Here is a 25,446-nt window from a genome sequence, read left to right as displayed (position 1 = left end):
TGTGTGTGTGTGTGTGTCCATGTTAAGTTCATCAGTTCTAGTTAGCTAGCGAGCTACCTGTTGTCAATTTTATGTTAAGCGGGGCTGTCGGCGTCTGGTGAATATAACCATGAAAGTAACTTCTAATCTAACTCAGTTAATTAATGAACTTAATCAGGAAAGTAGCTAAATCACTTTTGAAGTCCGGTAATCAGTAAATTAAGTCAATTGGGTAACAAGGTAACTGTGACAACACTGTTAATAATGTAATGAGTAAGAATGACAAAATGAGTCATGTTGCGCGATGGTCAATATGTTGGCAAGCTGAGCTCATTTTGATTACGCCAACACTTCACAATCAAATCTCAGTCACTGTGAGTCATTTTGACTCATTTTAATTTGCCAAAAGCTCCCTTTCGCATATGGGTCACTTCATCTAATTTTGTTATTTAAGGACACGTGAGCTGCTCTGAGTGTGCCTAATCAATTGGTGAGTGTTGTACATAAAATGGGAGCTCTGACTTTGACAAAATCAGATTCCGGAGAGTTAATTTCCACTCTGTTACATCTCAAATGGACAATATGGAGGCATGACATCGATTTAGTGGGCAACAAGTTGAAATTATCTGTACGGATCAGCTGCGTCACGGAAGTTGCTCGGCTAACCCGTACAAGCTCCGCCTGGTGTGTCCATCGGCAGCAAATGAGCCACCATCCCAGTCCAAAGTGGATTCCGGCAAATCCTTTTGCATTAAAGCTGCCTCAAGTACAAGCTGTTCAACAATGCCGCACCACATACTGCTACAATACAAGTTGTGTGGAAGCCGGTGTGATCCAACAGCATCTTTTCCAGGATCCGGTGTCACTAAATCTCCCCTCGCTCGCCTGTAACTCACCTTCACACTGGCAATTCCAACTACAGGGGGGAACTAATAACTCGCAAATGGGTCCGCACTGTCTATTTGCATAATGTGTTTTTATGGTAGTTACAGTCCAGTGTGTCAACAAATGGCTGGCTGCATTACGTTGCAGTAAGAATGAATAAATACACTCACACCTTGCTTAATAAAACCTTCTCACTGGGGAGTTGACATGAGGCTAACAAAAGCAGAATCTATTATTTCACACTCAAGTTATTGTTACATGCTAATGCTGCTGATAAAGGTTTAATGAGATTATGAATATAAACAAGTGTTGGGAACATAATGGGGATTTAAAGGAGCTTTCAAGATTAAATAGCAAACAAAAGTTATGTAAATTGTAACACGATTCCAAACAGACACAGTAGGAATCTCTCTCTCTCTCTCGTACTGATAGCTACCTAACTAGCTAGCTAGCATGATAGCTAGCTAGCAAGATCGATAGATAGCTAGATAGATAGAACTGATGGAGTTAAAACATACACACACACACACACACACATGTGATGCTAACCACATAGCATAAGATTATCTTTAATATGACTCCATCTCAAACACTGCACATGCAGCTCGTTTTCATCACAACCTCACACTCTTAGAGACTCCGTATGTGTTTTAGGTGCTGTTGCTTTGGTTAGCAAATGAGGTTAGCTTTCACGTCCACATGTGAACTAGAGCACTCTATTGCAGCAGGGCCTCTATATGAGGCGAGGCATTTGTTTGCCATTATACAGATGGAGTGAAGAGTATTGATTTTCTGCAAAGTTTCCACCTAAACGCATAATTGGCTCTGATTCATTTGTATTTCAGTTTTTACTTATTTTGCTTTGCCAAAGTCATCTTCCCCAGCTTTCCGTTTGGCAAGTTTCTAAGCAGTAAAGCCAACCCACCAACTTATTTTTATTGGGTCATTTGATTCCTGTGCTTGTTTGTGCAGCATTCCAATGAGTTTGGTGTCATTCCGTCACGAAATGGGAGCTGAAAAAACAAGCTGCTTTCTGACTGATTGCTGCAGAGAATTAACGTCGGACGTTTCCATTCAGACGACGTTGCTTTCTGCAAAAGCGGAAAATAGCTTCATTTAGGTCCGTCGGCTTGTTGGTTATGTCCGTTTTCATCGAAATAGACTCTGACATTTATTGTTCGCTATTGATGAGAGTTTGTATCAATTCCTTGGAGGGAGGTTCAACATATGGACCATTCACTACGACAATTGCTGCTTTAATTCTTCTCACGCAGAGGCACATGGGGCACTCGCACTGGGCTCTGCCTTAACACCCCCCCCCCCCCCCCACACACACACACACCTCCCAGAGTGCCATAGCTCCATACCAACGTCTTTAATGAATTAACTTTGGCAGGATGCATCGATAGAAGGACACTGAGTAATGCTCGCTGCTGCACACCTCGCCGCAGCTTTGTCGACGCTCAACATCCCACAAAAGGATGACTCGGGGAAATATGAGATCAAACTCAACACTCAACTTGGTGCCATTAGTTTGATTAAATTCATGATTTGGAGAGTCATAACGTGACATAACATATGCGGTCCGATGGGATCTGAAAAATTCGGCAATAACGTAACGTAACACTGAGCATAAGCAATATAATGTTATACGTCACCAAATAATGTGTACGACAAAACAAACAAACAAAAAAAGCATTAATTCAAAATAAAGTAGCAATGACTGTTCCCGGCATGTCATTTTTTATTCACATTGACTTTGCATCAAAAAAAAGGCCGATTTAGCTCAACATCTGCAGAGTCGTGACACTTCATCAACATTGGGACTGAGCCAGCCAGTTCATTGCTATGAGAATAAGGTGCAATCACCTGCAGACTGAGACTCTGCCCCCCCGGAGAGAAAGCCGGGAGAGAAAGGGGGGGGGCACATCTCGTTGCTCACATTTAGTGTGAAAAGAGCACATTCAATTCATGAGTGGATTAATATCACATTTGCAGGGACTGTGTGTGCAGCAGAAATGGTCCAAACATCCATTAGCAGGCTATACGGCGGTGTCTTCAGATACAAGGGTAGTAAATATTCCAAAACAATTAATAAATTACGGTTTCTAGATGTTTATTGCCACTTTCAGATGAAGGTTGTTGTCAAATTAAACATAAAATAAAGGTATCCGAACAAAAAGGTGGAGTCTCGCACGTATATGGTTAATATAACAATGCTCACAGGCATATAGTATTTATCCTCTGTGTAGCCATATAGGGTTGGGGGATGGGGGGGATTATAATCCAGATTATTTATTAAAATCACGATTCATCACTGATTTAAAAACAACTACCAGAATTTAACTTTAAATATAAATCAAAAAGGAAAAACTAAAAAATACATTTGTAACAAGTACAATCATAATGACATGCAACAATAATTTGGCCTATTTGAGCCAGTGGGGTTTGGTGTATTCATGGAGATAAACACATTAAGATAAAAAGAGAGGAGAAGAACAAAGTCACAATTGAACTTCACCAATTAACTAATTTCACACAGATTAGGAAAAAAATAAAAGCAGTGTTGTCATATGACCTGGCTGCGCGTGTTACTACAACGTTTGTGTGCAAACATTCTTTATTGAAGGGAAATCCTACCTGTGAGTTCTGATGCTAATTCTTGCTAGCCGCCTTATAGAAATGTCCAGTCATGGTCAGCATTAGGCTAGCTCCATGTTACATTTACATATACATTGTGCGCAATTGATTTGTGTTGTGCTTTTAGTTTTGCAGTCAAGTTTAACTTGTGTGAATAAACATCTCAAGCACGCCTAGAACATACATCACATGCTACTGTAATGTGTCCACCACGTATTTTCGGTGACGCGCTGCCTCTCTGAATTAACATACTTTTACGAGTGCTCAAAGACAACCTTTTGAAACGCTGAGATTATTATAATGGCACGCCAATTTCCCGCATACATATATCACATTTCCACACGCTTTCCACCAGCACGCTCATGTTGGACCGTTTTTCATTTTCCATCATGTCACCGCGGTGTATGAATCATCCAGCAGTAAATGTGCTGCTCATTCGCCTCAACTCACACATCACACCTCCAGGTTCCAACACCGGAGAAATTTGAATCCGAGCCGCTTTTGGGGCATAATAGCAAACTTAAATAAAGGTCTTTCATGGCACTCAGTCATCTTGACAAGCTCTGCAAACAACTCTCGCGGCTTAAAAGGGCGCTCGGCGGGCCCCGCGGTCCTCTAACTCTCCCCTGATTTCATCGATTTGCGCGCAACGGAGGGCTTACGCCTATTGTCCTTTACGAGGCACAGGCCCTTTTTCGACCACATCCGCCAAAGACCGCTGTGACTTCGCTCGGGAACGCAGCCAAAAGATAGCGGAGTCCATTCTGCTCTTGTGAGCATTGACTCAGACTCGAGTACAACAAATAGGATTCAGAAGACAAATGAAAAGACAAGTTGTCTCCGAAAAGAGTAGAAACTTGCAACATGCCTAGCTAGTGGTTAGCACGTCTACCTCACAGTCTTGGGTTTCAAGGTTTGAATCTTGGCTATGAGTTTCCCGTGCGGCGTTAGCATGCTCATCCCTTGCTTGCGTGCTGATTCTCCGTAATTCCAAAAGCATGTTACGTTCACCGAAGACTCGAAATTGTTTATCGGAATGGAGTGTGTATTTGTTTACGAGCCCCGTGATTGGCTAGCAACCATTCCAGGGTGAGTAGCGTAGCCAGAAATTGTACTCAGGTACGAGTTACTTTGTTACTTTAGAATAATACAACTCAAGCGCAAATTCAGAAATTGCCTTACAATGTTACTTTTGTAATAATAAAATACATCAAATCTTTAAAAAAAAACCACACAAATTAAAGCTAAATCAGCCACAACAAATTGAGGCAACATTTGCAACTTCAAAAATATTAACCAAAAAATACAAGTTGCAGACAATAACTACTTTTTAAAATATAAATACCACATCAAATGGATAAATGAACATTAAACATTGGTTTTACCTACACTGTAGATTTGCTGTTGTGTATAAAAGACGGTGAGGAGTGGGTAACGAGGATGAGAGGTTCACGTTTGGCGCTTACCACCTTTATTAAAAGGCCGGCAGGTTGAACTTTGTCTGACCTAATGAAATCCGAGCGGCTGTATGAAAACCGAGACTAAAGTTTAGCGAATAAGTCACAGAAAGGCGAATGGTACAAAAGATGATTCCCCCCCCCCCCTATGCCAGGCTAGAAAAAAAAGCAAAATAGCACGTGTGCTATTGCAGCAAATTCGTCGTAAACAACCCGCTTAAAGAAGTGGCTGTAAATAAATTAAAGATGACATTTAAAGCATCCTTTCCTCCAAGCTGGCTTCGAATTGAATGGCTTATTTCGACATTTGTACGATGTTTATCTCAAGGAAAACGAATTAAGGGGAACTTTGTCAAAAACTCCTCGCAGTGGATTCAGTCAAGCTTGTGGTTCTTGTCCTTAAGATGAAAGTTTGGAGGGCAGCTTCGGGTGATTCGACTGAAACCTTGCATTGAATGTAATCTGGTATAATGGCGCCTATTAAACATGCGGGGCCATGGGAAGCTCGGGTGAAGTCAGAATCACAATTGGCATGCAGGTCCGCCGATGGCGCAGATGACAGCGCTCGTTGAGAATGAAGGATGGCGCGCTTTGGCTCTTAATTGAATCGTTGCCGAGCGGCTGTGCCGCGTTTGACAGCTGCTATTACATCTGTATTTGCTTTGTCATTGGATGGCAAATTAATTGGAGTTTGATATTGTTGAATACAGGAGCCATCAATCTCCTCTATCATCCGATTTTCCATTGATGGGCGATAAATGTCAAATTGCTTGGATTTGGTCTCAGATCTGGCGGTTTTTGTCCACTTCACAATCGAACCTCAAAGTATAAGGAAGTATTGTTGATGTTTCAAAAAAGGGTACATAAATAGTCCCATTGGCAAAGGGACTGAGTCCGTACAGTTTTGTTCACATGAAAGGGTACAAACAAGTGCTAGGCCGATGTGAATGCTTTTCAAAAGAGCCCACTTTTGTACGGGATGCAGTTTAAAGAATTAAACAGTCGTAGTAGTAGTAGAAGTAGTGGGGATGGACAACTTCTTTCTGCAATGAATTGAAACAAAAAGGAATTACTCCCGTTTTGTTTTGGTAGGCTGAAAGATTTAGTTCAGCCATTTGTTAATTTGCTTTAGACGGTGTCACAACATGTTAATTGAACCTCTGCCATTTGTGGAAATGGATAAATACCGTCAAAGTGTGTATCATCTGCATTGCCATGAAAGCAAATGTTGGCGTTCTGAAGCATTTGACAAACACAAACTGAACAAAAGGGGTCCCGAGACAGACCCGTGAGGGACCCTACATGTCACGACATATTTCACGAAACAATCAAATGAGAAATAGGAAGTGCAGCAGTTACTGAGCGCGCACAAATTAGCATGTTACACGCCGTTGGTAACTTTAAAATTGCAAATGCCGGAACCATCATAAACCAAGGACCCCTTTACCAGCCCAGGTCGCATTATGGATATAAAAGATCCTGATGCAGTGGGTGGGGGGCTGAAAGAGCTGAATGTGGCATAAATCTTTTATTTTCTTGAAAAGACTTCCATGTTATAAGCTCGGACTTCCTCGGGCCATTCCACCCCCCCCCCCCCCCCAAATTCTCGCAACCCCACAATGCCCTCCTTTCGCCGCTCCGGCCTGACTGGCCCCAAGAAAAACCCGCTACCAGCAATATAGTACAGTCGAGTTCCACTTGTCATCCTTCACCTTCTACCCTACTTCCTGCAGATAATAACAAATTACCAGCCATGTCACTCAAGGCGGCGGAGTGCGAGCGAGAAGAAAAGATGTCACAAAGATGTGCTTTAAGCATAATCGAGGAAAGAAGGAAGATAGACATGAACAGCTTTGTCACCGGCGAGCGCGCGGGGGACAGTTTGGGTACTTCTGCTGCTATTCTGACCGCGGCACGGCAGCGAGAAAGGAAGGAGATAAAGATGAGACCTTAGAATTCCGCCGGCAGAATTGCATGCTTACGTAATTGGAGCTGAAAACAAAGTGCTGCCGCTTTCAGATGCTCCGACTGTCAGGGTTTCCAGTCTGGAGAAAATTATTACTTTTGATATATTATTTTCTCCATTATTAATTTTGGGAAAAAATGTAAACAGAAAATACACTTTAGATAAATATTGTATTTAATATAAATAAGTATCCCATTTTTTTCTACCACAGTAAGCCAGATTTTTGTCATGCTTTTTCACTGACCAATTAATTGTGTAAATGTGTTTTTGTTTGCTCAATGGAACCTTAATATGTGCATTTTTATGAAATACAGAAATACACAGCGCCTGAATATTGTGTTTTATGAAAAGGATTGCAAGATTGCAGTACAATTAACATCACCCGAAAAACCACCAAAAAAAAGTCAAAATGTTGAATATACTTTGATGGGGGAAAAAGTCTTCAACAAAATTGCACAAGACAATATTTGTGTCTTTTGTGTGCACGTGCTGCGATGGTAGCGGCTGTCTTGCACTTTTGGCCGCATTCCATTCCCATCATTAGGTGTGCTCTAAAAAACACGCCGGCGCAACTTTAATACATGATGAGCATCAGCGTCTCCATGCCACGCCGCCTCTCTTTCTACCTCCAATAGTGTTGACGCCGTTTTTGTGTGCGCAGCGTACACGACGAGTATTAATGTCTATTTTTAGAAAGGCAATTTCAAAGTTGCACATAAACATGTCCGTTTGTGCGCCCGCGTGCCTTCTGGCTTGCTGTTTGCAGGTTCAACAGACTTTCATCACGAATGGAAGCTTCCCTTTCCTCAGGGCTCCAGCTTCATGTTAAGAGAAATTCACTATGTTGAGATGCAAAGATTATGCAAATGGGACGCTGTCGCCCCCGTTTAAGTTTAAGCGAGCCGAGCCGGTGTCATCCCCTCCCTTCACATTTCATTCCCAACGCCGCCATTGTGATCATTGCAGACATCGGAGCCGACGCAGTCGTTCGGCAGCGCGGAGTTCTCCCTCAGAGGATGTGGCGCCCTCCATTCTGAACTACACTATGTAGGATGACCTCTCGTTGTACACAACGCGGCTGTTCCCAAACGCAGGTTTGCGAGTTTTTGCAAAGGCGCAGATGAGACAATGTTGTAATTTTGATGTAGATCCAAACACAGCGGCAGATAGCTAGTTAATGTTTCATGTTACAGTCTACTTGAGTGGTCACTTTGTATTGGGTGTTACCGCCACCTACTGGACTGGAGTGGGACAGCTTTAACTGGCCAATCAAGATTTTTAAGCTCCCTGGAAAGTGACAACACACACTTTCGAAATTTGACCCACCAAAGAGAGAGAAGTGTTGTTAACAAACCTGACAAATTTAGATTAAAAAAAATTTAGAGTGATGCTTCAAAATCGTGAAAAATCAATCACTTTTCCCCGCCCCCAAATGCTGCGAGCGTGTCCGCAGAATGCACAGTAAGAACGCCCTGCTCAACAGTCATCAATTAAACATGGCCTGGAAAAAGTTGATGCGACTTTCTCAAAACCGCCTCACATTTCTGCCTTCTCTCCGTAACGCGCATACACTTATGGCTGACAATGGGGCACTCTAAAGCGGCCCCGCCATCTCGAAGCATCGCTAACGGCATCATATGAAAATTCGTAAGTGAAGTTTGTTAGCCAGGCTCAACCTGTCACCATGCACTTTAATGTTTTAAGCCATAGGTGTCAAACTTAGGTCCTGGAGGGCCACTGTCCTGCATGTTTTCCAAATCTCCCTGTTGCAACACACCTGATTCAATGAACAGGTCCAATGTCAGGCTTCCGCAGAACTTGATGATGATCTGATCATTTGGATCAGGTGTGTTGCAACAGGGAGACTTGGAAAACATGCAGGACAGCGGCCCTCCAGGACCTGAGTTTGACACCTATGCTTTAAGCAAAGGACAGGAGAGCACGATCAACCGGAAGGAATTTACACACCACACTCGTGCTGGTTTGAAAATAAATCCCTTCTCTAAAGCAGCCCATCAATGTGGCCTCAGATATTTTTGAACCTTGGAATGTAGACACTTTCTTCTCAAATATTAATGTACTTTGACCAGCAAACGTGAACTAAGGCTCGCGAAGGCATCCTTGATTGACAGCCCATTACCAGTTAAGGACATAACTATGCGCGGCAAAAAGTAATTTAACACCAGACGAGCACGACGAGAGTGTAGACCACCGCCATGGTCCATCTAACACTTGTGCGGAAATTAATGACAAAACGTCCCTTTGGCCGACAGTGCGTGTACATGTTTATTATCACGATTAATGATAATAAACATTATCAGCATGTAAGAAAAGCCAGCGGTGTCATTGGCCCGTGCATGTGAAGCATGTCATTAATTTGATTAACAGAGAGTTTGATTGACAAGGGCCACAGACCGATCAGACGCCTAATGAGAGCATTTGAATCAGCCTCGGCTGCCATGCTACCTGTTCTGATGTTGAGATTGGATTTCAACATTTATTATATATATACACACACACACACACACACACACACACGTACACACACGTATTTCTAATGATTTACCATCCAATGTATATAAATGATTCTGTGACACAAGTGTAGCCTTGGAAAAGTTTTCGCGGGCAGATTAAGCGGCCGCGGATTTCCTATCCTGAGTGTTAAGTGCCAGGTCAGTAGCACTGTAGCGTTTCCAGCTATTTTTGGTCCTCACATGTGTGCGTGTTCGCTGTGCCGCGCGTCAGCAGCAATCCGTTAGCTCGCTGCCAACTCGACCTTCCCGCGCCGCGGGTCAGCATCCTGGAGTGTCGCCAAGCTCTTCGGGAAGTTCGCACATGTGGTCTCTGGGGCGGCCCCGCCGCCTCATCTCCCTCCTCAAGCCGCTTCCTTCCTCAGGCTGTCACCTGACCCACCCCTCGTTTCTCCAGCGAGTTTACCTGCGAGCTTTATTGCGCTTGGCTCACTTCCATGGAGCTCACAGAGTGGCAGGCAGCTGCTTTGTAGTTTGCATGTCATGATGGACAAAGGACAGAAACCACTAAACATTTGAACCTAAATAAATAAATGTTTGCTTGATTTGGATAAAAACCGTGCACAAACAAATTTCATCACTTATATTACAGGAGCTTTTGCTTTGGGTTATTCGAGTGCGCAAGTGTACCTAATGAAATGTCATTTCAGAAAAAAAAGTTTGCATCCCTCCTCCACAGCGACCGCATATTACGAACTAGTTGATGTCACGCATGCAGTTGTAGGAGGCAACATGCACATATTATCAAACACATCAACAATTTCCAGCATGTTGACCGGAGGTCAGAAAGTGGGTTGAAGAGCAACAGCGACCGTTTCCTTTCATATCCGTCTGCAGTGTGCACACAATGTGAATAAAGCGCGCGAGCTTCGCTTGGGGATCAATAAGGTTGCGAGGAGCAGCAAACCCTCTGTCAAAACGGATTCTTGGCCTCGGTGCTGAAACAAATGCAAGTGTGTTTTTTTTCCCCCCGTCGGAATCGATAAAAGTGTTCATGAAGAACACACAACGCTGGGAAATGATCTGCCGAGCGACAAAATGCTTACGCTGACCGATGCTGCTGAACGAAACAACTTCACTCCACTGAAAGTGTGCTTAAACCGACAAAGGCCTGCCTTTGAATGTCATGCAGTCATTCAGGTCGCGTATCCAAGAATATCCTGAACGAGACAGAGTACAAGATACATTTTGCTTTCTGTAGTCTGACAATTGGAGAGCATAATTCGAAATGCACCTCGGGCTCTATTTTTGCGTATTTGCCAATTTGGTAAATTGGTCTGCGCCACGCCGGGCGCTCTGGAATGGCGAGGATACGCTCAGCGGAATGAGAAATTTGGTGATGGAATGGCAGTGAAAGTTATAACTGCTATGCTGGCGCAGTTAGCCTAAAACGACTTTGATCGGGGCACACAGGCAGACAGATTCTGAGTTTTATTCATTAATATGATAACGACGGGCATCAAAATCTCTGAGTTACTGTTGAAATCCATTCATTCCTAGCGTCATTAATATAGCTTTGATTTCTGGCAAATGAAGTGGGCTCTGTTCACACCCACAACGGGACAAACAACCCTTTTCAAAAATATTACGAAATTACCGTGTAGTCGTCAATGCACGTGATTGGTACCCTAAAATGGTCTGATGTGATAACTTCAAGACTGGACTTGAATGAGCTTGGGTACCTTTTTACCCTGGGAAAGGGTACAAACGTTTAGTTTTGACAGTAAATAAGCAGTCTACGTATTTAAAGGGTAGCCTCAAAGGATTGATTTTCACGATCTTGGAAACAAAACCAGTAACTTTTTTGGACCTGGAAAAGATCTGATACTGAGTACTAATAATAAGTAGGCCTGAAACTGGCCTTTGTTGTACCCCTGTCTCTGTCACAAACAGTTAATCCAGACGTTTATGGTGATCGATTTAAATTCTTAGCATATAAAGTCGCTCCCATGCATCTGCCTCATGAGAGTTGATTTGCAATAAATGTAGTCATCCCCGCAATGATGATGTCTGAGCCGCGCGTCATTGTCCGAGGACGTTTCCTCGCCGTGACAAGGCAGGCAAACACTCGTCAACGCTTTTCTTGGGCCAGCTTGTGTGTTCAAAGCCAAATGTTCCCTTTTGGCTGAGAGGCTTCCCCTTGCGGGAGGGGGTGGGGGGGCAGCTGTGGCAAGGGACCCTGCCAAGGGCGACTCGCTTCCCGTGGTTGTTCGGCTCCGTAAAACGGGTCATTGAACGGCTAAATGGACTCATTATGATGTGTAATTAAAAGAATACCGCAGACGTCTCAGAGACTCAACCAACCCCGACACCACCACGACGCTGGGTTCCTAAAAGTCATCTCGGGCCTCTGCTGGACAGTGGCTGCCACTTAAACTGTGGGCCCCTTTCACTGACATGCAAACTGCAGCCTTGCCGGCTAATTGAATTGCAATATCCATTGTCTGCTCATTTGCTGATAATCTCGCCCATTTGCAGATTCCAATTACTGAGGGTTGAGATTGAATTTTGCCCATGCCCGTGTCTTTCATTTGATACATGTTATACCCTGCGAGTCAGGAGGGGGCGCGGATCACAGCAGAATTGCAAGAGCACCGTAGGAAGACTGATTGCGCTGTAATCTCTGGGTTGTCGTGTGCGACCATTCATACGCATGTAGGTGGGAAAATTGCAGCCCTCATTGGATCCATCGCACGGTGAAGCACAGAAGCAAATAGGAGAGGGGGAGGGGTGCAGGGGGGGTGATAATCACGTACATGAATTTAAGCGAAACAAAGCTTCCGTTTTCTCTAGTGACTGAGGATTACGCAAATGGAAATGATGTGCGGCACTACACCGGGAGTCCCAAATACGATAAGAGGCGGAGTGACGCGTGATTCATTGTTCAATATAACTTTGTTTGTGAACAGTAAATCAAAGCCTGTTTGCTTGTTAATGAGGGCGGCACAGTTCTTTCAAAATGGCGGCCTTATGGACAATTTGCCCACCCTCCTCCTTTCTAGTTGTACCGTAGAGGGTAGAAGATGGCTCGTGAACGTTCTCATTCATTCAGCTCATTCCATTCTCAGTGACAAGGTTCGGAAATAAACCAGATGGTGTGCGGATCCCACAAATGCAAATTTAGATAAACTATGATACAAAAAGGTTGAGTTACAGAAAAACGAAGGATCAACAAAGTATGAACAGAAATTGCTGGCAACCAAATATGTACATAAAGCGCCACTGGAGAGGAACGCCCTCCACCCAACCGGTGCTGAAAAAACAAACCAAAGACAGAGGCAAAACCTAAGAGCATTGAATCGATGGCAACCGGACTGTTCGGGTTGTCTTAGAAGGTGTTTCTCCTCTTCACCTGAGCAGGCTTCATCAGTTCATACAATCGGCATTGGTGAGGAGGCTTGGCTCGACAAAGCGTCTTCTCAGACAACCCGAACAGTCCAGATGCGAACGAATCAGCGACCTGATAAGTTAAGAAGTTTGGTACACGCACACTGAATTCAACAACTTGAACGTGAGAGACTTGACACACGTCAAAGAAAACAATTACATGCCTGGGCTTGCTGCTCTTATAGTGTACCTTGTACAGGAGGTTACCAATCTAGCAGAGCAATCATAGAAACTACTGCATATTGCCACAAAAAAATAAATAAATAGCATAAATCTATATGCAGATCTCGTTGACGACGAAGACTAGTCTCATGTCATTATTCTTAAATATTGCCTTTAAAGACTCATGGTTTCAATATTGTGTTGCAGAGTCCAGCGAAGGAGGTGATCAACATCTGGGATGCTCTGGTCCATCAAAGACTTCCAAGCAGATGACGAAGGTAAATGTGGGGAGATTTTGCAACCTGCACCTTGAGTCACCTGAGGCTTTTCAATAAGCAAAACAACCCCCCCCCCCCGAGTTCAGATCCGTAACCCACGCTTTGCCCCCTCCCCTTCTAAGAGGATCACAGAGAATCCATGGCTAAGCCACATGATAAGTATATACAGTGGCAAAGACAAATCTCTCAAAAGGACGTGTCATCCTGTACACCAGCCCTCTGTGGGCGGGGCTATAGTTGTTAGTGTGTGTTGTTTGCGTTTGCGGCAGCCACTGCAACCTCCATGTGCACTTACAAGAATAATTAAACTTAATGACAAAGGCAATACAATAAAACAAGGTATTGAGTTTCTGGAACAGAGGATGAATAGGAATACCCATTTTACAAAATTAACTGCCCCCCCTCAGATCATTTTTCAGCAAATTTTATGTATTCAGCAGAAAGATAAACACAAACAAAGGGGGGGGGGGGGAATCATCACTCGGTTTTATGTTCTGCGCGTCATAAGGAAAGCGGAGATGCAAATGATTAAACCCGCATGGAAACTTTTTAATGAAAAGCATGCATCTCCAAATTGTTCATATCTTTTTGCTTATTTATTTATTGGAGTTTTTTTTTGTTTTTGTTTTTACAGATTTATTTAAGTGCATTTTCATTGAAAGCGCACCCACACACAAATTGGATGGACAGTGGGTGAACCGCAATTGAAAAAAAAAATACATATGCAGGAGTATATATACTGCCCTCCATAATTATTACACCCATGCTTAACCCTGGAGAACCCAAGAACCCTTTTTCTTCTTTGGAAAATGAATTTTACATTAAATGACTGCTTCATGTTCACTGAACACCAAAATATATGTTTTTTTTTTAAAAATATGCAATGCCTTAATCTTAATTTAGGACAAGGGGCAAATTTGACCCTTTGGGATTTAAGGGTAGCATTTGAGTAGCAGAATTTATAGGGGCCAAATTTGACCCGGTGGGTTCGCCAGGGTTTTAAGATGTATTCTTTAGCTTCTAATAAATTCAATTTTGTGCCCTGCGCTTGGTTGGCGACCATTTTGGATCTACCTTCTGCTTGAAGACAGCACGCCCGCGACCCTCGTGACGATCAGCGTTTCGGATAATGGATGGATGGATGGATGGATGGAAAATTTATTTTTTTGTTTTCTAAAATAATATAGGACCTTTTTTTTTTAATCCCGCTTGTGCTATATGAAAAAAAAGACTTTCTTTCATTGGACAATAAAATGTAATTTCCTGTTAATAATAATAATAATATATAGCTCAATATTGAGCTTACGATATTCAAGCCCCATATCACATGCTTTTCCAATATCGCGCATCCCTAATATACATGAACTTACCCTCGTAAAGTGCTGGTGTAACAATTATAGCTGGCGCTTTGCATCGAAATAACATTTTAATTTGAAAGGGACTCAGTTTAGTGGCTATTAATAGAAGAGTGGAATGACTGTGTAAAATCAGGAGGGGGATAAACGATTCCATTTATGGGCGGAATGAAGAGAGGTAAAAAAAATGGATTAAAAAAAAAGTGCAGGTTCTGCACAATTTGCTCGCTGTAAAATAAAAGCACAACTGCCTGATGAGGATAAAGCGTGCTGACATCCGGCCCCATGTACAAAGGCAGATAATTGTCTTCTTAAAGAGAGGGAAAAAAAATCCAGAATATAACGCCTGGTGTTCACCCCGAGCGCAAACATTTTATTGGGGTTACGCGTCCTCGTGAATCATCATTGACTCTCTCGTAGAAAGCGGAACAACCTTTTTCTTCCTAAATGACTCACTCGTTACGCGGCGAATCAGTGCCCCATCTTATCATTTCCCCCCCCAAAACTTTACTTTATCTGATTCTACTGTCGGCACAAGATCCGGCAAAGGCCGCCGGCGCCGATACGGCGTTCGAATTTTCCGGCAGACGCAGGGACAACAGCGGAACCGAGAGCCTGAAGAAGTGTGATTAACCAAGCTGTGTTGGAATAAGAAAGACTCGTTTGGCTCGGCATTGTAATGAAAGCGGTGCTTCATCATCGTCATCGTCATCATGCAAATGAGCTGCGCTGCTCACAGAAATGCATCTGCATTTAATACATATTAATACTGCTTCCCCCCCCCCCCACCCCCGCAGCCCCTCTGTTTCGTGACAAAATGAACCAATTTATAAAGAGTTAAGAGCTCTAACATTGCTGTCCGAAGAGGGGGGAAAAAATACTCTTCAAGTTCAATGTTTTTCATTATTCAGCTTTAAAAAAAAAAAAAAAGTTGGACAGGGACGATACGCCAAAGCGGCCGCGTGGGGATAAAAAGTAGAGCAACTTTTTTATTGTGGTTGGAGGTCATTCATTAGAATCTGCTATTTTAGCAATAGTCAATCAGACTTTTTTCTGTCTGTGGTACAAAATTAATTGTTTGTGTTTGGAATAATTTCAATGTCGCCTGTAAATTAGCCTCCCACATTTGTAACGCTAGGCAAACTGTCATAAACAACTCCTAAAAGTATGACTAAGACCGGTAATAAATGAGTGAGAGGGAAAACGATGGCGCAGACGACCAATGACGCAGCCAAATATGCAAATAACCCTTCTTAATCTTAATGTCGTCGTCATTCCGCCGAGGGGATTTTTTGAAATCGAAATGCAAATGCTGAATGTAAGCAGACGAGCAAACAAGCGCGCTATTTATTTTCATCAGCGAGTCGAAAAGGAAACTGTGTGCGCTAATGAGGGATGAATTATTAAACACATGACCATCCCACATAAAGGGAGACGGACTTTAGTGTGTCGTAAAGCATTTAATACATGTTTATATCTGCCCATTGATTAAAGCGTTACTGGACGAGTGAAATGTTACAAGGTGGCTTGTTGGGATGCAGCGAGGCTGTTTACGGCCTGTGACCCGTGAGGGGTCTCCGTTCGAATTTTTCAGTGTTCTTTAAGCGCCGACGAGATGGCCCGTCGCAAAGTCGCCATCCAGACTGATGCTGTCGCGGTGCAAATGAGAGCCACTTTGTGGCTTTTTGTCCAAAGCCAGTCCAAAGCCAAAGCGCAAGATGTCTTGGGTACGTCTACTTGATGACATCAGAGAATGGATTAGGGAGCAGTATGGATTGGTCCGGCACAGATATGGATTCCACAGGACTCACATTGGTGGCATAAAGTGATTGGAAAACATTAGGGTGCTTGGCAATTATCGGCCTTTTTGTCCATCAACGGAATTGAACCTGTCCTCCATGTTGACCCCTTTCACTCATTCGGCACCGGCCATTTTTAGACCCCTTATTACCCTAAGTCTTGAAAAATAATCTAAATAGGTTGATTGAATGTATGGAAACTAAAAAGACGTCTAAATACGTCTTTGGGAGTGAATGAGTGTTAATCAATACCTCTTTGTTGCGCTTGGCCTCCCAATGCATATCGTGCATGTCTCGGCTGAAGAAATGTTGGAGTCTCCAAGGCAGATGGGGACTGGTAGGCTGTTATCGTTCTTATTAGGTTTTACAGTAGCAGTTGAACCGATTAGTCGGCGTCACTGCCCCTAAAACCAAATTGAATCAGCAAATCCATTTGGATTTAAAAGATGCGAGGCCATTAAGTTATATATTTTTTTGTTCAATACAATTAAATGGAATTAAGTCTGCAAGTTATTGCAAACTGCAGTCAACAAATCCATTCATTGTTATTCATTGATTAGCGCACCTACCCCTTTTTTGCAAATTCGTTTGAGAAAACGGAGGGCTTCTTTGTTCCCGGGAGAAAGAATGCACAAAATGAAACCGTATCGTTCCAATTTTCTGGTCCATTTACGTGCCCTATTCTTTTCTTTCTCGCCACTCAAACAACTGTTAGCTTGAACGCGAACGGCGCATCGCCACACAGCGCCGAGGCATTTCGCCGAATAACTCGATACCAATGGCAAAGAGCAGTGAATGGGCCAATCAACAACGCAGTACAATGGCTAACCGGTGACTCGGCATTCTATAAATGACGTCACTGGCCAGCAATTGCTGAACAAAAGCATTTCGTTGTTAAGCGCGTTGCTGTGGGTCTAACTATGAACCTGGGTGGGTTGTGTTAAAAAACTGAATTAAATAATTTGAACTCTAAGTATTACTCAAATGATGGTTGACTTCATACTTGACCTTACCTATCATCATTGAACCGGCGAAACGGCGCGCGCATCACGATGAAGGCCACATCCATCAATGGCTCACGTTAAGACATGGTCGCGTCAGCGCCAATACGAGTGCTGCGCCGACACAAAGAAAGTGCATGTTAAGCGCACGTGGCCTTTTCGGAGGACACACTCGGGCGTGTTCTTTTTGCGATAGCAAAGGGAGGTAATTGAGGCTTTGCTCCATCGCCTGCCGGATTAGAAAGGTGAGGTCGGACACCTTTAAAGAAGAAGGATCCCGGACAATCTGCTTCAGTTTCCGCCGGCATGGTTTGAAATACCTTTTTATTTCTCAATTTGGATTCATGAATGAATAGAAAAGAGGTTCAATTATATTATTTAACTCTGTCGACCTCTTAACATCCACTGTCGGGTCTGATGTTCTGGTCTGAGGCGCCAGCTGTTCTCACCTCTAAACAAGGACACTTCCAAAAGCAAATCTTATGTGCTTAAAAGTGAAATACAACAGAACTGTACTTAAGAAATGCGATTTCATGGATAAAAAAGCAACCACGACATCATTGTGGACAGTTTCAAGACGAAATGTTTCTTCTCTGAACCTTTGAATTAGAAATTAAATTTGACTCTTATGTGGTTAGCGTTACACTTTTCCATTTTGCTATCACTGGCAAATAATAAATAAATAATAATTAGGGGATTAAAAAAAACATTCAATCACAGTTAAATTACTTTTTCAATTCAGCCCGAAGTTTAGACATCGGCAAATAAGTGTTTTCCATGTTGAATGCATCTTTAAAAGCGCACCAGTCAAACAAGCGTGTTCATTAGGCGCTATTTATTAAAACAACAGACCTCAACTGGCGATGTCAACATGGAGCATCTGTTAAAGAGAGGCTGTTATCACTTTACGGAGAATTTGCATCTCGCGTGTTCTTGATTAAACCTGTCATTAAGTAGCTCGTTTGCATCTTTACATGGAGAGTGGCCGTTTAAACGCAATCTGCCAGATGCGTGGAGGCGCAAACGCGGCATACATTAGACGCGCCTCGCGCTCTTTCCTCTTTGAGTAACATTTTCTTCTTGCGGGGTCTTTGTTCAATCTGCAACGCAAATAGCGTGCTCGCGTGCGTGCCGTTGGAGTTTTCAAATGGAAACGCGGCAATAAAAATGCTAATTTGGATTCAATGCGATCAGAGCCCCAGCGTGTCAGAGGATCTCATCTAAAGTCCATTAGTATTTGGAGGATTTATGTAGCACCCTTGGACCCTAACAGGGATAAAAGTCCTCACGGCGGCGAAGCAGTCGGCTCGTGATGGGAGCTCAAGTCGCTCGATGCGGCGCACAAAAAGAATTTTCACTCGTATTTTACACTCAAGTAGCAGCTCTCCATTTTGTCTTTTTGGACCCTGAGGGATTGCGCCCTGTAAGAAACAATAACGCTCATGTCAAGATGGAGACATTTTTATTTCGCAGGAAAAAGGCACTCCTGGTTTGCCACTTGGCACTCGGGTTTTTGTCATTCGGTAGCAACGGGAATGTTAGACTATTTATTTCACCTCCATGGGTGATTTGATTCACTGACACTCTTTTTTTCTATCTGACACAACTCACTTTGTCTAAAGAAGGAACCTTTAGATGCTACATAGTGGTCTAGGGGCCTCACAGTTCTGAGGATGGGGATTCCACACGGCGCTGTGTGTCCCCCCCCCCCCCCCCCCCTCTCTGGTTTCCTTCCACTTTTCGGTCCAGTTAAGAGTTAGTAATTGTGATTGGCTGGGGAGAAATCCAAGTCTCCTGGGATAGGCTCCAGCTCAGCTCCGAGTAAATGGATGAAATGAAATATATACAATGCACGCCAGAGCAACAGGTGGTGCTCGACATGACTCAATTTAACTTTGACTTGAACTCACTGACTTGACAAGTCATTCTGTTTACATTTGTAAAAATCTATTTTACTTTCATTATTACGTAATGAAAAGATACACGTTTACTTTCTTCCATCAAACGCAGGTAACTTTGCTGTGTGACCCGTGAAGCAAAACTAGCTAGCTTAGCGCGACAGATTAGTTTACCAAGAGCTAATCAAATGTCAAGAAGGCAAAGTGACAGATTAGACATTACACAGAGTGTTATATTGAAGCGCCACCATAACAAAAAGCAATTGCGGTCTAAGCATAGCAATGTTTAACATATACTCCAGTTTGAGTTCCTTTTTTTATACGTCAGCGTGTCCGCCATATTTGATGTGGCAGGGGCGCCCGTCAACTCATGCACGTCAACCTGACTTAAGAGTTAATGCCTCCTATTCACCCATAAAAACTTTATGTAGTTTCTAATATGACTCACGACTGACGACTTGCTTAAAGTATGTAATGACTTGACTCGACTAGCTTGAAATTTGATGGCAACTCGACTTGACTTGCTTGATTTTTTTTCCCCTCCCCACATCAACTTCAGATTTGAAGGTTACGACTTGTGACTTGCGCATCCAGTATGTGATTTACTCCCACCTATAGACCCAACATCAGAATCAGAATCTTCTTTATTGGCCAAGTATTTTGAGAAAACAAAAACTCTCTTGGAGCCACTGTGTGGTGAGTAAACCCTAAATCTCAAAATGGCGAAGGAGACATGAAATTGTACAAATAGGAAATAAATCAAATGTATTTTTATCTGCAGTACAGAAAAGCAAAGCTCATAAAGTTGCCATGTATCCACTCTGGGGCTTGTTTTCTATCCAGCAGCCATCATTTGCGCTTCATTCAAACATCTCAATCTGCACTCAGAATGCTGCTGCGGCAGCTTTCTCCGACTCTCTTGTTTCGCGAGTGATAAATACCGATATGCATTATCTTCAAAGTGCATCACACGACTCTCTGTGATGGATGAAGACATCAAACGGACATTAGCCTCAACCGATGTCAATATGATTTGTTGCTGTTCTTCCCCGAAAGGATCTTCTGCACATTGGGGTCGAGGCGGAAACCACATGTTGGGACTCTGAAATGCGAGCTACAGCCACCGTGACGAACTTTCAAGGAGAGCTCCTCCGTGTCGCAGCGACGGCTCTTTTGATTTTGAATGAAAGTGGCATCCCCGATGCTTTTGGCCGCTTTCTGCTACCCGCTTCCTATTTTCGCCACTGATTGGCTACGTCAGGACGACGCAAGGTCAACAAATGAATTCGACCTAAAAGTCACCAAAGACTTGCAATGCCAATTAATTCTGTCATATTCTTGCTGTGCCGAAACTCAGAAACTCTGATAAAGGTCAAATGTCCACCCCCCCTTCCCTCTCCAAAAATAAAAATTTGACAAAAAAAGGGAACGCATTATGTCAATCAGTATGCAATGAGGCAGGGTGAGCACAGTCCTTATATGACACAAAATTAAAAGAACATTTTGTGTTAATTAACCGGGAGGATGCTTCCGTGGCATTCGTTTGCGTTTCCCTAAATGTCAAGACATTTCCAAGAAGCGTCAACAAACAAGGGAGCTCTTTTTATTTATGTGTATTGACATGTTGTTCGCATGCCAAGTGAATTTTACGCAACTCATAACTACTTTCATGGCAGTGTAATTTTTCAGTTTTGCTTATTGAGTTATCAAATTTAATGAGGACACGCATGAGTAACTATTCAGCCACACATTCGATGCCTCTTACTCGTCTATTTTTTCTGACGTATACACCTGTGGACAAATTGGAGGGTAATCCTCTGTTACCGGAAAAAAAAAAAATGATAGTCCGTCAAAAAAAAAAAAAAAATTAATTAAAATGAACCAATTTAAATAACACATTGTTTTTGAATATTGGTTCAACAGAATTTTTTTTCTTCAACTCATGAAAACATTTTCATGAATTCACGAAAAAAGCATGGATAAAAATAGATTTAAAAAAAGTAGGTAGTCAAAAAAATTTGACTATTGCGATTCATTCAAAAAAGTTGTGTCCCATCACTAGCATCACAAGTGTCTTCAAACGTTTGGCTGACTTAATGGGTGACTAATCGTCGCTGCTTTTTGATGACATGGTGTGAACTGCACTAAACATGTACCAGAGGTCTAATTCAAAAGCAATGTCTAATTTCATCCATTAGCTGAACCACTTTATCCTCACAAGGAGGCCTACACATAATTTGTCGACATGTACTGTACGTAAACCATTTTTTTTCTCCAGTGTATCTGACCGGCTAAAATCCTTCCTGCTAAAAATGACATCACCGCCTGTTGCTCTGGCAAGCGCCCTCCAGCCTGCTAACGTGAACACAGATACAGTTCATTATAGATATTTTTGTTCCGTCTTTTCTTTTAGAGTAGCATAGTGTTGCCGTTGGTACAGCTGCCTCCCACTTGGGAAGTTCAAGGTTCAAGTTTTCAACCCTCCTGTGTGGACTTTTCTGAATTCCAAATTGCTGAAAACATTGGCATGAATGAGTGGGATTTTTTGGGGGGGGGTGGTCGCTATGTGCCCTGCAACTGGCTTACAACCAGTCCCCGGGTGTATCGGTGTTCTCATCCAAAGCCAGTCGGGATAGGCTCCAGCGAATGGATGCATGAATAATATAAGACAGATGCGAAAGACGAATAAGAAGCCAATGTGATGAATACAGCAAATATTTATCACTTTCAGTCTTCTGCCATTTTCAAGTGTCTTAAGCTAAAAAAATATCCACTCAGCAAATTTAGAATCTCTCTCATTCCAAATTTGGCCAGACGATATGCCTGTTGAATCCACTTAGGAATGGGTGCATTTAAAATCTTTGCTCATTCAGTTTTGCCTTCGTCAGCAGTCAAATTCGTGTTGCCACATGCTTTGGCTCGAAGGAACGTGCCGAGTTGATGGTCAGTTGATGGCCTGGAAAATTGCGTTTAAACCTTCGGGTGTTATTGCCGCTCATATCTTAAGTCTCAAAAGTGCAGGATTAAATTAAACTCCTGCGTCGCTCTGCTTTCTGGTTGATGAACGCTCACCACAGCTCACTTACTTCGGTGCCCTGTTCAATATGTGCCGTGCTGCTGTTATTTGTTTGAAATGCTTTTTTTTTCTTTTGCCCTAAAGGAGATGTATTATCCATATTGTTTTCAATTTAAAACGATTCTCTGGTTTCTCATTGTGCTTTTATCCAAAACAACTCAACTGTAATGAATTCCAGCACACTTTTCACACCCTCACACATTGTGCTACGACTTCTGGGATGCAGGTCCAGGCAACCTCATGGTAGTACAGTATAATCCAGATATAGAGACTCACAAAGTGTGAGGTGTGACTCAGTAAACTGCAGCAATATTAGTCTTTTTTTTTTCAAAGGATAAGTAATATATGCCAGTGAATATTGTTGGATTGTCTATCTACATGTGTTGCTCCAATCGTTGTGAAAGGCTTCCGGGTTGTTAGCATTAAGATGCATAGATTAGTTGTATCCAAGCCTTTAAAAAGTCCATTTTCCATAATAGGTCTCCTTTAACATAAGAAGACAGGTTTACTGTACACACACACACACACACACACACACACACACACACACACACACACACACACACACACACACACACACAGAAAGTTGCCCTTCATAGATAGAGCATCGGTGGATGCCATTTGCAGTGAGCTTGTTGTCTCGATAAAAGTGTCACTCAAAGTTGAGTTTGGCTCCATGATGAGATTTTTCTCTTCTCGCCCTTGTCTCAGCTCAATCCCGCTGCTGAAGGACTCGGTATCCAGTGAAGAACAATAAAGTGAGATACGTACAAGAGGGGGGTGGCGTGGAGCGCAAAGTCATCTGAAGTTTTACAAATTATGCCGCCAAAGTGGAATACCAAGTAGCGAGCACGCAGAGAGGAAGTTCACAGTTACAAATGCGCATTTCCGCCCCAACCTTTGCTCCCAAGACTCTAATTACGCCAGCCCCCTCCCTTCCAAAATAGCATTCATCACTCGAAACTGTGCCGGAACGCAGCATCAGCATTAAATTGAATCAGCCCCATGCCTCACAAATACTTAGTGCTAATTACAGGCAACCTGCGCCAATTAGCAGCGGCGAGGTGTTATTTGACACACACAAATGTTAAAGTAGGCGATTACATTAACAAGATAGAGATGAATAAAAGATGGTTTGGGCTGCCGCTTGATTGCAAGGATATAAAAATTGAAGCGATACAAATGTTTGCGGTGATTCCTCAAAACATAATAAATATCATTTTAAGATGTTGTAACGCAGTTTGAATATTAACACTACGAATGTTCGATACCACTTTTTTCCCAAACTGATACCAGTAAGAGTACTCAACTCTTGAGGATGCACCAATACCGATACCAAGAAACTGATACCGCTTCTGATTTTGACACATACCATTTCTATTAAATATATTTACACAATTTTAAGGAAAGAACTTCGTGCAATTCAGGGGTGTTCAAATCCGATCCTCGAGGGCAACTCCCGTGCATTTTTTTTTCCGACGTTTCCCTCCTCCAACACATCTGACTCAAAAGACGAGTATCATTGTCAGGCTTCTGCAGAGCTTGCTGATGACCAGGACTATTTCAATGCATCTCTCCATCTCCCCTCCCCTTACTTGGGGCCAGAGGAGGGGAGCAGGGTCATGTGATAAAACCAGTGGCGGAAGCTCCTACTTTCTCCCATCGAAGCGCAACTGCGTGGAACACAAATCAATCGACTCCAATGAGACAGCTTCCGAGAAAAAGTCAGAAGCAAAAAGTTAAAAGGTTCAAGCTAATAACACACATATTTGCCCAACTTGAACAAATGTAAGGCCTGAATAAACAGCCATTCTGTTTTTCAAGGCCAGACCTCACTCTCCCTGTGATAAAAGCAGCAGTTTAATATGCGTTGATTTAACCGGAGCACGCACGCCCTCTGTGTCTCCCCCCCCCCCCCGCCAAAAGCAATTCGGGACCTCGATGAGCACAATGTTTCCTTCCCCGAGAGCCATAGTTCTATTTCGGCTCAATTGATTGGCCACTTCTGCTTCCCCATTCTTTGCTTTCGCCCTCTCCCCCCACCACCTCTCTTCGGCCGTCTCTTCCACCCAGTGAGAGGTGACTGCATTTTCAATGACACCAAATAAAGGGGGGGCAGTCATTGGTATGGATGAGAAGGGCCCGCAGAGATTGAGGCACCTACACCGCCACAGAGCACGAGATAAGAAAATGCAACAAGACGGGGATGGGCTTCAAACTATATTTAAAAAAAAAACAGATGCTTTGATATCAGCCTCTGTAGACACTTGTAGATAGAAGTGAACGATGTGAATTGAACATGCACGCCGATGTTGTTTGGGCGGGCGCAAACAACATCGCACAAACGGAGGCGAGCTGCCACGCTGCAGAGGCACTCGGTGTGCATGCAATATCCTGTCATTAGTGTGGGGAGATGCTGTCGATTTCTGATGTGTTTGGCTGCTTGTTTCATTTTGGTGTGTGGCTTCATGGCAAGGGCGAGAGCCGGGGTAGGGGGCGGGGGGATCATTGCCAGACGGCACAAGGGAACACTGGACGTGTTTCATAGATTCCCAATAAAGCTCCTAAGTATCAACCTGACACTTTTACAACACAGAGGGCCACCTCTCTACCGTATGGCTGACCCTGTTTGGCCAAAGTCAGTTCACAATGTGACTGCTGAATCTAACAGAAGCTTTTACACGACGCCCACACAGTAAATTACACTGCCGAGCCATCGGGCATCTCTTGGAATCCATTTCTTGTCATTCAGGGGTGCAAAACATCAACAAAAATGTGTGCGTCCAGCGCCTGTATCATGGTGAAAACTATATGTGTAATTTAGGTGTGACCAAAACAACCCCCGGAAACTCATTCAGTAGTGCGCAAAAGGAAAAATATTTTTAAAAATTGGCCCGGATTACCAGAAAATTGTGTGGGCGTGTTTGTCAAAACAGGATGCCACCAAAAAGTCTCAAAGATCCTCACCTGAAATTAAACAGGAAGTCAGCCATTTTGTCTCAACTAAGACGTTGGGAAGACAGTAACCTTGA

General features: G+C 43.1%; 1 protein-coding gene across 1 annotated transcript in view; it reads left to right on the top strand.

The window, feature by feature from the left end:
- elfn1a (extracellular leucine-rich repeat and fibronectin type III domain containing 1a) overlaps positions 1-25,446 on the top strand; it is a 65,787-nt gene that overhangs the window by 30,211 nt on the left and 10,130 nt on the right. Inside the window, exon 2 of the mRNA XM_086133980.1 lies at positions 13,215-13,285. The gene's annotated coding sequence lies outside the window, so the exon portion shown is untranslated. The remainder of the gene's footprint in view (positions 1-13,214; positions 13,286-25,446) is intronic.

The sequence above is a fragment of the Hippocampus guttulatus genome, chromosome 16 (assembly GCF_054856545.1).
Source record: "Hippocampus guttulatus isolate MCC_2025c chromosome 16, RoL_Hgut_1.0, whole genome shotgun sequence".
NCBI lineage: Eukaryota > Metazoa > Chordata > Actinopteri > Syngnathiformes > Syngnathidae > Hippocampus > Hippocampus guttulatus.
This window is presented reverse-complemented; position numbering and strand designations above follow the sequence as displayed.